Here is a 14,627-nt window from a genome sequence, read left to right on the forward strand (position 1 = left end):
TTGAAATATTTATGCACACCGTCAAGCAAACTGACGTTAAATTGTTGCGGTATTGGGAGGCAACCCAAATGTTTTCTTTATTTTATTTTCTTCATTTTATTTTATTTTATTTTTTGTCTTTCTATTTTGATTCACTTTGTTTATTTGATTTTTGTTTAGATATTAAAAGAAGAAGTCCAACTTTATAGCATGCTTACATTTTTCCCATCGCCAACATCTTAAACTATTCAGTCCAAGTAACTTCAAATCAAGGAAGTTTCAATTTTCTCCTTTTATAAGCAAGTTACATAGTTATACGTTGAGGACATCGTATAGTTTAGGTGTGGGGGAGATTTTTGTCATCTTTCGAAAGAGTCTTTCAAACTTACATCTTTTTCATGCTTTATACTCAGTATATCTTGATTTGTTATGCTGTTTTATCCTTTTTTAAACCTTGATATTTTGATCAATACCCTTGAATACTTTGTATGTTAAGAATGCATCTTTGGTTTGAATTTTTTATACATGAAATTTGATGAGCATGATTAGTGTTTTTCTTTCAAAATTTTATGATAGTATTTCATTGATTTGTTGATTGAAAAATGCACTGGACTTGATGCAATTTACACACCCAAGTGAGCTTTTTAAACTTTTGAGCAATACATTACATTTTGCTCTATTTATTTTTCTTGATGAGTGTGATCAAACTTAGCATGATTATTCTAGAACTTGCTTATGAACATATTTTGTGACCACATGTTTGAAGTGATGCTTTAATATGACAAGGGCAATTTAGGCTTACCCAAATTTCAGATTTCTAAAAGCCAACCTTTTTACATTTTCCTTTAGAAAGCCACATTTGAGCTTAATTTTCCATTTTTTTTACTCTACACACAATACTTAAACCTTGGACATTTTTCATTTATTATCTTCAATATTTCTACCTTTGTCAAGATAACAATTAAAAAACACATTGCATGATATTACATTCTCACTGTTCAAGCCATTATCCAAACTATGTACTGCAAAAAAAAAAAAACGTCACATCATGGAACGAAGTCACCTCGTTTCCTTAATGAAAGAGATGAAATTTGGAGAAGTATTTTCCAAGAAACAATCAGTTGATGTTACTTCTCCAAGGTGCTTAGTGCTCGAAGAAGATGTGAGAAGAGAATTCAAGCTACGAGTAGTACATTTGTATCAATATCATGCAAGTAAATAACTATGTTGTCTTGATTGTAAACCCCTAAATTTCCTTTTACCCACTACAACAAATATGAGTTTTAATGTCGGACAGAAAAAAATACGGAAGAAACTATGACGGACAAAAAAACAAGGAGGAAACAATGACGGACAATTTAAAAAATAAAAAAAGAAAAGAAATTATATTTCAATGTCGGGCAAGGCCCGACATAGTAGATCATCATTTGGGCCCGCCATCAAAAGTGGCCCAAATTTTATTTTTAACCCTAACACTAACTTTCCACCAAATTTTGTGGTCTTTATCTCTCACCTCATTGTCGCGTGAAATAGGTAGAATAGCGAGTCTGGTGGCGACAGTCAAAGTCCACAGCTTTCGATGGCGACAACAACATAAGATGGGGAACTCCATGGCTTCGATCGACAGCGACAGTAATGAGGACGACGACCTCCATGGCTTTGATCGACGGCGGAATCCATTCTTTTGTGCAGTGGGTAAGTTTCTTATGAATGTCAGAATACTCAAATTGACTCTTTAGAATCTCTATTGCTTCATGATTTGTACTGACAAAGGGCTGCAATTTGTCTAGGGTTTGGCCGACACCCACCAACTGTTTTCGATTGTTTCGCATCCCTTGTTCATATGGCCTTTTGAAATTGTGGGTTTTGTAGATACTGCTTTGTTTTTTTTTCCTCTTTTGGCCGTAAAGGATATTTTTGTGAGGAATGATTGAATTTTGTTTTGAGAAGCTGTGTTGTTCTTTTTCTGTGGAAATTGTAGTTAGGTTGAAGCTCGGTCAATTGGTAATAAAATCAAATAATACAAATTTGATTGTTTGCAAACTCAGACTCTGTGTTTTCACTTCTCATCATTTTTTTAGTATAAATATCATCATGTTGTTCACTCATTTGAGATACTTGCACCTAAGGCCAAGCATGCAAATTTGTAGGTTTGGAATAATTAGAACCATTTCGTGTTATTCTTTTGGTGGTTCTCTTGGTTTCTTTGGCTTGTGTTTTTGTATTACCGAAATCATCCATTTATTTTACTTCTCAAGTTTTATCTCTTACTAAACAATTGTATTTGGAGATGTCTTTGAAGATGATAGTTTATATTAATTGCTCTCGATATTTATGCCATATAATGTTGGTTTTTAATGGTCATGATGTTAGTTTTCTTTCCATAGCATGTAAATTGTAATGTATGCCAATTTCTATATGTTAGTTTTATTTGCCCTCTGGGTTTGTGATTTTTTATGCCTTATCATTTCCTTATGTTGGCAAAATTTGTTTCTTTACGTTTTCTTTTCTTTTTCAAAATAAAACCAATTGGTCTTTTAGGGTCATTTTGAAATGAATTTTGAACCAAATGGTTAGAATTTAGATAATAAAAAATATTTTAACAGGTTCTAAAAACACTTATAAAGTGTGGGGCATTTACTGGTTTTTCTTTCCAAAAGTATTTATAAGAAGTTCTTTCATTAATATATATATATATGTTTTCTAAAAAAAAAAAAGACTATGATCCCTTAATAATTATCAAAACGACCCTAAAATTTTCCTTTTATTTTCCTTATTCATCCGTTTAAAGTAAAACACACATTTTTTTTAATTAGATTTTAGTCTTTTTCAAAACCAAAAAAATAAGATGTCCAACAATTCATTGAGTGCCATTAGGTGTGGACAATGTGAGAGTCATGGTAGACATTGTCATTGGTGAAAATGCTACACTACCAATTCCTGTTAAGGGGGAGATAGAGACATTAAATCAAACCATTGGTAGCTTCGTGGCATGGCCTCGTAGACTAGTAATTTTAGATGAGGAGAAAAAGGTATGTCTTGTTCTAACTTGAGTGAGGTTTTAATATTTCATTTGTTAAATGTTTGTAATTTTGTTTGTCAAAGGTTCCTTCTTCTCGAACGTCGAAGCCAATAACACAATCATCTAAACATATTGATGTCCATATGACTATTAAACTTCTAAATCAATATGCCATGCGTACGATAACTTCTAAATCAATATGCCATGCGTACGATGAACCACAAGGATGTCATTGGATTCAATATTGGTGATTACATATTTGGAAGAGAGAAGATCATTAGTTTAACACGTGATGACATCATGCAATACTGCGAGATAATTGAAATAGGCTATATGTGTGTGCTCACATACATTTCGTAAGTATATTAAATCTTCTTAGATTCGTTAACTAAGAAGTTTAATGTTTTACAATTATATTTTTAGGTATCTTTTGAATGAATGTAAGGAGGAGACATGTAAGAAGTTCTTGGTGGTTGACCCAGACAACATTGTACCACAAATAATGTCTGAAGAAACTTGTTCCAGACATCTAGCCAACAGGTTAGACATGGGTAACTTAGAACAAGTAGTACTCATCCCACATAACAGTGGGTAAACTAGCAATTTAACTTCATTTTACTTATTTATAGTTTCTTTTATCCATGCATGAATGATAATATTATCATGTTGGTTTTAATAGTTTTCACTAGAAGTTGTTTGTTATACATCTCTGAGAGAATTGTGTTTATGTATTGGACTCTCTAAGAAGTAAGATTGAAGAAAATTATAAGGGAATCATAAACACGTAAGTGCCTTGAACTCTTATAGTTGAAAGTTTTACAATTATGTTATTCTAATGTTTCAAATTATTTAGATTATTGAAAATGTGGCAAGCCAAACATTCTACTCAACAATCTCGCAGTACTAAAATTTGGAAACCTGTGAAGGTAAATTTGCATAAATCATAACAATGTCGCAGTAAATTCTTTGTATAACTCATAATTTTTTTATTTTTCAAATTTTCATAGTGTCCTCGACAACTAGGTTCTATCGAGTGTGGGTACTATTTGTAAAAGTATATACGAGAAATAGTGCGGAACCCTCATGCTCTTATAACTGAACTTGTACGCATTATCATATACCTTTATGTGTTTATATATGATTTGTCATTATATTATAATTGTCTTTCTTTTTCTTTTTTTGTAGTTTAATACAAAAGTGCCTATCAACAAGAAGAAATCGACGAAGTTTGAATAGAATGGGCATCTTTTGTTGGACGATTTGTGTAGTACCTATGGATTTATTAGTTGTGTTTATTTGATGTAAGTATTTGGTTCAGACTACTTTCTGTGTAGTACTTGCTAGATTAGAAATACTTTGTCTTGTTTATAATATGTAGAAGTTTGAATGGTGTATATATGGTACTGCATAACATATTAGTTTTGGATTATTATAGAAGTATTTGACTGATGATGCTGAATGTGTTGGATTATTTTGTTTATAATATATAGAAGTCTGCATTCTTCTGCTGAATGTAGTTTTGTTGAAGGGACGGGCGGTCCCATTTGTTCTTGTGTGGAAGGGTGTTAATATAGAAGTGTTTGTTTTGTTTATAACCATGCTAGTTTTGAGTTATTCTAAAAGTGGAGAGGTTATGTTGAAATTTGTACTTTTGATTATTTGTTTTTTGAGTTTAAGGTTAGTTCTTGAGTTAAGTTTTAGAAGATCATGATGTTGAAATTGGTTTTACTTGCCTATTAGTTTTTGAGTTTCAATAATATTGAGAATTATTTTGTGAGAATAGGTTGGAAGAAGATATATTGGTTGGTTAGTTTTGAGTTATATTCTAAATTGGAGAGGTCATGATGAAATTTGTACTTACTTGTGATTGTTTGTGTTTTTGTTAAGCTTTTATAGAATAGGTTCGAAGGGAGAGATATATTGTTGGCTAGTTTTGAGTTAGTCTAAAAGTGGAGAGGTTATGTTGAAATTTTTACTTTTTATTATTTGTGTTTTGAGTCTAAGGTTAGTTTTTTAGTTAAGTTTTATAAAAGATATTGTTTTATAATAGATGAATGTGTTAAAAGTTTTAGCTGCATATTGAGATATTATCATAGGTTTGAAGGAAATATATATAGTTGGTTAGCCACGTCTGGGCAACCAAATATTTTTTTAATTAATTTATTCACAAAATAATGACGGTCAATGCCTGTCACGAAATATAGTCATTCCATAACGAACATACGATGGCGTACAAACAATGACGCACATATAATGTCGGTTGTCACCCGTCATGGTTATCATTTCATGACGGGCATGTCCGTCATGGAAAACGCTATATGACGGGCGCTGCCCGACCTTAAAATAGTCCTTTCATGACGGCCATGTCCGGATGGCAAGAGAATATACATGACGGGCAATGCCCGACCTTAAAACTGTCCGACATGAAAGGGAAACAAGGACACTCGTATAAATGTCGGTCAGTGACCGATATGGTTATTATTTAATGACGGGCAATGCCCGTCATGAAAAGGCAAATTTGTTGTAGTGACCACACCCTTATCTAAGCCCCGTTACAACAAATATTAAAGTCTCTTTGACTTTTGTATTCAGTTCATTTTTAAGTGGGGAGATTTGATTCATTTACAAGCCTATGATAATAACATGCTAAGTTTTGTCTTTGAGAGTAAAGCACCCTAAAAACACTTTGAGAAAATTGAGTGAAACTCCATGAGGGTGTCAAGTTTTTTGTATTTTAATTTTAATAAGTTAATGAGATATTTGAGTTTTTGTAAATTATAACTTATCAATGCTTATTCACTTTATTTTCATTATGATTCATCTTATTGATGTGTGATTAACTTTACCGGTATTTTTGATATTGAGAAATATAAAAAGGAATAGAGAAGGGAGACATGGGGGAATTTGATAAGATGAAAAAGATACCCATATTTTATATATTTATTTTACTTTTTATTAACTTATTATGTTTAAATATTTGAATTAAATTATAATTTATCATTTGGTGGTAGATTGAAGATATTCAAGAATAATAATTTAAAAACACAATTTTAGAGGATAATGTGGACTTCACCAAATTGGGGAGAGCTCAACGGAAAAATACAGACACAATTATTATGGCGGGACGCTTCAAGTATGAATTTTTAGGATATTTTGTAAATAAAGAAATATAATCAAAGTAGGAAACACAATCCTAAATTGATTAGGAACTCTTTTATTAATTTGTTTTATTTTAGAAATGATCTTCCCAATTAGTTAGGAATTCCTTATTAGATATAATTCCTCCTTAAAAGAGGATAAAGTTAATCTCTATAAATAGAGAAGCCTTATTGGGAGATCCATGATCCAAGTTCCAACGAAAAGCTCTCTTCTCCAAAATTCAAGTTCTCTCTCTATCATGAGTGGCTAGACTTTAATTCTTCCAACTCAAGGGTGATTCAAGTCCGATTGTAAGCTTGGGAGGCTCAAGTTAGATAGAGATTTCTTCTTTTTTCAAGTATTCTTTGTTTCTTGTTTTTATTATTTATGAACAATTTATATTAATTAAATTGACGCCTTAATTCATATTAATTGTTTTACTGCTATACATTAGTTTGTGATCCGTAATTGTCATGAATGATTGAAATAAGTTGCAAGAGGTTGGCTTATGTGTGTGTATTTATGGCTTTTCCATGTTTACATAGCTGGCATAATAGACTCTAGGGAAACAAAGGGACACAATTAATTAACTTGTAGCTATCTCAAATTAATTGATTTTGGTTTAGTCATTCTCATCATCCTTAATGTTATTCTTTGATTAATATGGAACGCTATCGTGCCCAATTGATTTATTAATAAGATTTAATTTTGATGCTTGGTCTAAATTAATTAAATTAGGAGAATTAAAACTTACCACGGTTGTTCCGAGTAAGTAGACTAAGTTCTTGAATCAAGAAATCGATTTTTTATATAAAGCCTATGATCAAGATTACAATTGGATGAAAATCACACATTTGGATTGGAAGTTTGGTAACATTAACTTTCGTTTTCCTTTTAGTTTATCTTTTTAAATTTCAAATTTTAAATACAAAACCCCCTATTTTTTTAACTTTGAGAAATTAATTTCACTGGTTCCCTTGGGATTTGACCTGGTCTCACTACTTCTACAAGTTAGATTTAGTAAAATCAATAATTATTTTGGAGGGTCTCGACAACCTTTATCAACCAATGCCCATGCACACGCCCCATGCACAACACCCATGCCTTGTTGCCGCTGCCCCACATGTTCCCGCCTCTTTTTGGTGCCAAATTGGCTTGCTGCCCAATCCATCCCAAATAAAGAAATTATTTCATTTTCATTTTCATTTGTTTTATATTTGTTTTATCAAATTAGATTTAAGGAAATAATTTCCCTTACTTTATTAGCAAGTTTGTGGATTTTAGAAAAACTTTTGTTTTTTATTTTCCTTAGTTTATTTTATTTTTATCAAAATTAGTTTAAGGAATAGTTTCTATGCTTAATTGGCAAGTTGGTGCCAATTAGGAAAATATCTTTCAGTTATTTTATTTTATTTTAGATTTATTTTTATTTTACAAAATTCTTGTAAAGGCCATTGGCCTTTGCCTATAATTAGGTGTGTTTGTTTTTTTTTTATCTTGGAATTGAATAAAATTGAAGTTAGAGAGTTTTTCTCCCAGACTTGCCTCGTGCAAAACACCCCCTAAAAATAGTATTCCTTTTTGTAGTTGAACTTAGGATTTCATTATTTTATCATAGGAGCATGCTTGTTTGGTTAGTCAACAAACTCGTGAAGTGTTTCAGCCTCAATCATAGTGAGTCATCTATCTGCTCAAGGTAATCGACTGCAAAGGTAATCCATCTAACCTTTCTCTTTTGAGTTGAACCATTTATACGGATTTAAGTGGCTAGAAACTCAAGTAGTCCATAAACTTGGGTTCTCGCGTATCATTTTTCCTCCAATGGAACATGGGATGGTGAAACTGTCGGGATCTTTCCATTTAATAGGTAAAGTACTACCTACAACTTCACTACTACATTTTCTCATAGCTACCATCTCGTGTTCACCTATCCTTTCCTTCCTAGACACAATATCTTTTAGGAACTTAGCATAATTCGACATTGATTTTAAAGGATCTATTAAAGGAATGTTTATGTGTAGCTGTTTAAGGATGTCTGAGAACTTCCTAAACTAAGATACTTGAGTTTTCTTGGCTAATCTTTGTGGAAAATGAGGAATTGGGGTAAACGAATACTTTGCCTGAGGAAGGACGTCAGGCGCCTCTCCGTCGCATGAGGATGTTTTTTCTTTCTATGCCTCACTTGAGGCATCTTGAACTGATTAAGAGGGTTCCTCTGCATCAACCACATCTTTGGTCCTAGCATGGCCCACTTCTCAAAGTTACCGCCTTGCATTGCTCTTTTCCTTCTCTTTTTGAAACTTCAGTATGTCCAGGAAAAGAGCCTTGTGGTCTCAACTTCATTTCGTTAGCAAGTTGTCCTACTTGCATCTCTATGTTTCTCATCGACGCTTAGCTTTGAATGGTAGCATTTTGTGATTGTCACTACATCGATTCTAGCCATGTACTTTCACCATATTCTCAAGGTTAATATTATTATTCTGAGTTGGTTGCGTCGGAGCTCATGGATGGCTGCGTTTGATTATTCGAGAAAGTAGGAGGAACATGAAGGTACTTGAACTGCTGGTTTTGTCCATTAAAACTCCCTTAACCTCCCTACGAAAAGTGGTTGAAGTTTCACTGTGTCTCTGACTGGTGGTTTGCTGAACGCACGCACTAAGCGTGGTAACAATTATATAGATGCAAGCGCACACCTGTCAGAGTAATATAAAATGGATGGAGTATCCAAGTATCGATCCTCAAGGACTTCTAAATAATTTCCAAACTCTAAAGTTTAAAAGAATAGTGAATGTTGAAATGAGTGATTCTTGTAAAATGGGAAGTGGTCACAAATAATGGTTTTGGATTTGGGATTTGGACTTATAATGGTAAAACCTAGCCCGAATTACTTTAAGTTAGCCAACAAAGAATCAAGGATATGCTAAGGACGATATGCATTTTACTTTAGGAACCAACGACTACGCTTTTCACTTGACTTATGTCTAAGCAAGTTCAAAGTCCTAAGACATTCCTTAATATGTCTATTATGAGAGATATCTTAGTTTTAGGATGGAAATAGTCGCAACCTCGGGTTAAGGTCCTATGTCTAGGCTACTTAAGCGGAACCCTTATGTCTAAGGCGCTCCTCTCCTCGGTTTAACCACTCAACAATGCAAATAAGCAACCTTTTCAGTATTGACTTGTTAAGACTTACAGTGGCCTTCTCTAAATCCTAACTTTTTGGGAAAACATGTTGAGCAATGAATGGAAAGCAAAAACACTACTTCTTAGCAACCCTTTTTAGACATAAAAGGCTAACTATCCATAACCGGGCTAGAGACGGGAATTTAGAAAGACATATTGAAGAAAATACAGCAAGTAAAATGGTTGAAATTGGAATGCATGTGTGAACAACAAAAGTTAACTAACGGAGGGTTTTTATCGGGATTGAGAGCTTCGCCCTTCTCTTTCAAGCAAGGGGGAGTGTCACGTGCTCTTTCCTCCAAAAACACAACTCTCTTAACTAAAAATAAAGTAAAGGCAAAGGGAAGATAAGCAAAGTGCTGGATTTTTATATATTTGAATAAGTAGAAAATAACTAAGTACAAATGGAAACAAAACAAAGCTCAATAAAGGAATGTAAAGTGCTCGGGATTTAAAAACCAAAAGCAACTAATGAAAGCAACTCAAAAGTACTTAGAAAGCAATAAAGAAACACTAAAAATGATCAAGAGAAGGAAGCAAGACTTGATGCATTTGGTGGAGAAGCTGCTGGAATTTATAGCTGTGCAGAATTGGTTAGGTAGGTCCTAAAACGATGGTGAATCACCCATTTCCAACTCTTTTGACTGACCAAATCGTGCTCAAACTGATAGTGGAACAATTTTTCTACACGTATGCATCGGTTGGAACCACCAAAACGCATTGGAAGACGCGTTTCATTAAGGGCAAAGTTGGAAGAAAAACTGTTTTTCTGCAGGCTTCCCAGGCGCCTGGCACCTCCCATGATGTTTTTTCGTCTTTTTGCTTCTTTTGATTAATTTCCACTCCCAAATGGTCCTAAAATGTCATAAATATAATATAAGCCAACCACAAACCATCATATATGAATTTTGCATGAATTGGAACTCAAACGACCGAGAAAAAGTCCGAAACAAAGTTAAAACATAGTAAAAACAGCATCTAAAACCTTCTTTTTACGCATGTAAACAAGCGTAATCACACCCCCAAACTTAACTTTTTGCTTGTCCTCAAGCAAAACTTAGCAACTTTAATCAGCTTTCTAACACATGGACAAGGTAGAGCAAAAGCAACCGAGATGTTCAATCATAAATTGTCTCAGGGAAAAGATGTCAAAGCCTACCATTCTATTGCCTTCGTAAGCTTAGTCACTATAAACCAAGTTTGAAATGATAAAAACTTTCTCTTTCAAAATTCTTTTTCCTTTCAAAAACAGAAAACGTTTTCAAATACCCCTAAGGAATCTGCACACTTCCTTCTTACATTAAAACTTTTACATCTGAAAGACCGGCTACTAGCCCCTGAGGTTTCCACACACTAACATCGGTTTCAACCACAGCTACTCGTAGAAAGACTTTGAACTAACAGCTAGGTCATAAAACGACGACAATGAGAAACACGAAGTCACTTATCACCATCTTTACTGCTATTTTCAAAGTCAACACCCAACCTAAAACTAAATGGGTGTCTACAGTAGGACTCGGAAATCATAAATACATTTTCTTTAACTCTCATTGTTTTTACCACTCTTTTCTTTCTAACACAAGTCTTTTCCCCACTCTTATTTTCTCTCAACAAGACTCTTTTTACTCTTTTGCAACTTTTTTTTTTTTAAGCTAAGTGCTTTTCAACACTTTCTTTCTGTAATAGCATTTGTTTTTCCAACTGACTCTTTTTCAAAAGAAAATAGCATGAGTTTTCAAATATAAATACCACTTTATCTTTCTGAAACAACGACTGACACAACGACTGTCCCCCCCAAACTTAAGAGAGACAGTGTCCTCACTGGGAAAAGACTTTTGCATCGGATGAAAAAGGCTTAATAGTAAAAAGGACAAGGACTTCCTATATAGGGGTAAAGAAAAAGTTTAAAGTCTGTAAAGATCAAAAAGACATAAAAGAAAATGGGTTTATCACATAAACAAAGGAAATAGCTCAAAGCTTAGTCAGGCATAGAACAGAAAACTCAACAATCTCTTAGAATCATCATTGACATGAAATCACATGCACAGCACAGATGCCTCAAAGTAGGCATGTAAAAAGCTAAACTAAGGTTAAGTGAAGGCATACTTTAAGTGATCAGAAGATAAACGATACTAATTTATACATGCTTCAACTGAGCTCGAAACATAATCAATACAAAAAACATGCGTACTAATGCTAGAATATGCAAACTACGTCATTAACCAAAAGAGTAATACACAAAAAATAGCAAAGAAGGAACCTCCCCTTCATGAAGTCGGAGGTTGTGGACTAGGATCAGTGTCAGTACTGGAAGATGGATGACCAAGGATAGCAGCTAGCGCTGGAGGCCATGAAGATAAAACCGCAAAATCCAATGAAGCCCTCAAGTTGTAGATATGTTGCAAGACTTCTCGAACCTGATCTCGCAGCTGTTGGTTCTCCTCTCGAAGACGACGGATCTCCGATGTAGGAGACATCCCAGTACCTTCCCTTCCTTGTAACGCATGGGCGATAATACGCCGAATATTCTTCTCTTCCACAATTGGGGCATCTCTCTTAATTTGATCCTCAGGGAGCTGTACACCTTGTCGCAAGCATAAAGAAGTGACTAAACGTGGGTGATAAAGCTTACCACGTGTCTGGTGGGCACACTCATGGATACTGGTATTGATCAATTATCCATAATTCACATCTATGCCCTTTAGCATGGCATAAACCAGCAGTGCCCTATCCTGAGTGACATGCTCATCATGCTCCGTTGGCAGAATTCTATTTTTGACTATGTATAACCATCCTGCAGCAGCTAGGGAAACATCCTCGGGTTTTAGTCGTACCTTGCCATGAGTAGTCAAATCCCAAGTGGTAGAGGGCTTTCCAACACATTCTAGAGCCTAATCAAGCTGTGTTAGAGTCGGAGTCACTAACATCTTATTGCCCACAGCATCTCTGATATTTTCAATGTTGAAGGTGTAGTTGATCTGAGTGGCATCAAACCGTATTTTCTTCCCACGCACTATGGCTATATGTGACTGGGGATGGACAGCAGCATAGAACTCTCTGACTAACTCCAAAGCCTCACATTGTATGGGCTGAATGAGTGGTCTCCATTCTTTGTCTCTAGCGGTCTCCCTCCAATGATCAGGCACATCTCCTAGAGTGAGATCGAATCCCAATTCTGTCATAATCTTACGGGATTTCATTAATGAAGTTCGAGTGGCTAAATTTGCCGCGTTCCATTTCGTCGCGACCTCCTCTCCCTCAGACAAGTCCAGTTCAATTGTATCAACTGGCCTAGGTGCCACTACCTTCTTCTTAGCTTCAGCTGCTTTAGCTTTCGCAGCTCTCGTTTTAGGTTCATTCATGGGCACTGTCGGCTTCTTAGCCTGAACTGCACGACGTTTTGAACTCTTTTTCTCCCGCCTCTTGTATTGAAACATTTCCCTTATCGTCTGCGTGTCCTCAGGATCTTCTTCGCTGGTAGGTTCTTGAGTACTATTCTCCCCAACCTTGGATCTACCTGTATCACACCCAAGCGGGTTAACTGCATTAGAAGGAATAGTGTGAGCATCCCTTACCCCTGGTAGAGTGGCCATCGGTGTGACATACTCATCCGTTGCCAACGGAGTAGATCCAGTTGCCCCAGTAGGCAACTCTTGGTGACTACAAAACGCTCCTTTTGTAGGTGTATCCAATGGGGAAGGTTCCTGAGTATCTGTTCTCACCACTTCGTTCTCAGTATCCTCTGTTTCCGGCATATTTGAACAATGGCCTCGTGAAACCAGTAGAAAATCATCATTACCATCTTCCGGTGTAATAATCAATAGAGATGAATAAAACTGCTCCTCGTCCCTGTTCTCCATAGAAGAATCCTTAGGCGTCAGACGCCTACTACTCCCATCTTCCTCAATTTCTGTGTCTGTCATCACCTCCTTGCCCTTCCTCTTTTGCCCTATCGAAACCCCGGGCTCTAGCCTATGGCTATGGCTCTTCTCTTGCTCTCCTCCATGCTCATCCCCGGCATCCATTGGCATATTGGTTGGGGTTGGCATCCTAGGAGGCTCTAAGGGTTTTAGTTGTCCCATGTTGAAGGTACTCAATATGTTAGGGTTCAATTATGGTGCTTGAGGTCCTCTTTCTAGGAATGGAAGTTGAGGTGGTGGGGGAACCCTAGGTGAAATCATCCCATAATTGGTTGGAGGTACCCAATGACCCATTCCATAATAAGGTGGAAGGCTAGGAAATAGAGTAGATGAGTTTGGCATTCCATAAGGATGAACACTAGCTGAAATTTGCACTTGGGACAAGGGAAAATGATAGGAAGGAACCGGGTTAAACATAAACGGTTGGTACATACCCGGATTGATCATTGGAGGAGGTTTTTGAGGATTTTCAGCCCTAAACTCACTGTTTTGAGGTATATTAAGGGTGGGTAGTTGCTGAAAATTAACATAACCATGTGGGCTCATTATAGGATGTTGTGTAGGAGCTTGGGATGGAGGACATTCAAATGTTTGAAGTGGGTTTCCTCCCCTAACAGCAGCTAGCCTAGAATCTGAAACCATGTTGTGTTGGAAGTTCTCCAATGGTGGAAAGGGAATGCTTGTGGCATTTGGAGCTTGAGTAGAAGAGGTAGGAAGTGAAGTATGTTGAGAAGAAGAAGCCATAGATGTAAGCAAATGCTGGAAATTTCTTCTTCTTTTTGGTGGTGGCTGAAAATCGAAAATAGGGGTGATGAAGGGAGTGGTTTTTGCCGGAAAAAACAAGGGGAAGAAGAAAGTTGTGTGGGTTTTGGTGGAGTTGTAAAGCTTAGGCAATGGGTCTATTTAAGCTTTCCCCAAACTAAATCCTAAATGGAAAGGGATTGACATTTAAGTTCAACTAAGTTTCCTAAACCTAAAAGGAAAAGAAAACAAATTTGAATACCAAATAGGATTAGGGAAACAAAATTTGAGTTTGAAGAGAAGTTTTAAAGTTAAATCATAGAGGATTAATGTTTGACCCAAAATAAAGCCCATATTATCGAAAATTAAAACCCAAACCGTGAAGGAAAATATTTTTGAACTTCTGAAAAACAGAGCAGGCGCCAGGCACCTGCGTGATTTATTTTCGCAAAGGGCAGGCGCTGGCGCCTGCGTAAAAAAAAATTTTTCAACGTTTTTTTTTTCTTTCTTTCTTTTTTGTTTTTCAACGTTTTCCAAAAACATTCTTAATAAGCAAAACTTTTTATAATCAAACAAAAAGAATGTAAGATACAAAAATTTCCTTCCTTTACTTTTGTTCTTTCAAAATAGATAAGAAGGAAAAA

Source organism: Momordica charantia (assembly GCF_013281855.1).
Source record: "Momordica charantia cultivar OHB3-1 chromosome 11 unlocalized genomic scaffold, Mcharantia_2.0 BLBB01000011.1, whole genome shotgun sequence".
In the NCBI taxonomy this organism is placed as follows: domain Eukaryota; kingdom Viridiplantae; phylum Streptophyta; class Magnoliopsida; order Cucurbitales; family Cucurbitaceae; genus Momordica; species Momordica charantia.